The sequence below is a fragment of the Aplysia californica genome, unplaced genomic scaffold (assembly GCF_000002075.1).
Source record: "Aplysia californica isolate F4 #8 unplaced genomic scaffold, AplCal3.0 scaffold00214, whole genome shotgun sequence".
NCBI lineage: Eukaryota > Metazoa > Mollusca > Gastropoda > Aplysiida > Aplysiidae > Aplysia > Aplysia californica.
This window is the reverse complement of record NW_004797484.1, coordinates 369,921-371,571: the sequence shown is the minus strand read 5'-3', so window position 1 is coordinate 371,571 and position 1,651 is coordinate 369,921.

Sequence of the window (1,651 nt, the reverse complement as noted above, 5' to 3'; positions counted from 1 at the left end):
ACCCCCCAACCCGACCCAACCTATTGGTGAATACATGATATGTGTCTAGTTACTCTGTGCATGACACACGCAGCTATTGACGAGTACATGGGGTATGTAGTTACCTGTCGCACACAGCTATTGGTGTGTACACGAGGTGTGTACTTTATATTTACCAGACACACGCTGCTGTTGGTGAGTATATGAAGTGTGTAGTTACCTGTCGCACAAAGCTATTGGTGTGTACATGATATGTGTAGTTACCTGTCGCACACAGCTATTGGTGTGTACATGATATGTGTAGTTACCTGGCACACACAGCGTGCTGGTCGTGCTGAAGTAATGTCCATCTGGGCACAGACACTTGTTGCCTCCCCCAGAGGCCAGACACTGCAGGTTGTGCCCGCACTTACTGATGCATACCTCGTTGTAGCCCGGAGCTTGGGAAGGAGTGGGGAGAAAGTTGGGTTGGGGGGGGGATGAAAGACAATAATATAAACATGCTAAACAGTTTTGGTAAGTTAAGTAAGAGTTGAAAATAACAACCCAACCAAACATAATATCGCTGCAACAATGGTGGTATGGTTGTTTGGAGCCAGGAAAACGTAAGACAAACAACAGAGGGAGCAGTAAATATGTGATGAATAATTGTACTGTGTTTCAAGGAGTGCAATGTGCTGTGATATCTATGGCTTGTGAAATGTTGTGATATTTCTCACGGCAACACGACATGGAGATATTAACAGGTACGGTGGTCTAGTTTTACACATGTGGTGTTACCCAGGACGTGTTTGAATTGAGCTATAAGAAAAACATCTAATCGATCATATTCATTTAGTGCTGGGAAAAGCGAGGCATGCAGGCAGGCACAACAACGGAAGGAGAGAAGAAAAGCAGGACCTACTAGTGACACCTTCCAGCCACTCATATGTGACGATCTACAGTGCTGACCACGCATAAGACAGGCTTGATGCAATGCTGTACACGTTTGGTCAAAGTCTTTCGTCCTATTTCTTTTTTTTTGGGGGGGGGGGGGTAATTGTTTTAAGAATTTACGGCGCTCGTAACTGCATAAGGTCATATGAGCGCGCGGGACAAATTAATTTTCAGTTGGTAGGAAATTCAGAATTTTGCCAGGGTGGCAGCTGAAGCCTACTCATATCCATTTTTGGACCATCAAGGGGTCTTAGACGTGCGCAGCTTGCACACGGGACCAAGGAGTAACAGTACAAATCCTTTAGAAAGAGTCAGGAGCCCAGAGGACGGGGGCAAAAGAGATGAGGGGGTGAGAGCAGAAAGTGGTGACGAAAGCAGACGACAGGAACACTGTTAGAAAGCAGGAGATGGTGTGGAAGGGAAACATTATTGAGAAGAAAATTTTCCATCGCTATCGGGATTCGAACCAGGGAAATATTGAATGAGTGTTCCTGTTCACTATCATTCTTAAACAGTCTCCGACTTGTATTATTTATAGAGAGTGAGTCCAACAGGTAGGCTACTTACTTTTGGTACACTTTTGAGTGGTCACTTCCCAGTACCAGGTGGGTTTGCAGGTACAGATGCTGGGGCCGTCGTCTCCTGTCTTGACACACTCCAGGTTGGAAGAACACTTGCCGAAACAGTACTCGGTGTACCCAGGGACTGTACGGGGGCGGGGGTCAACAGGGAGAGG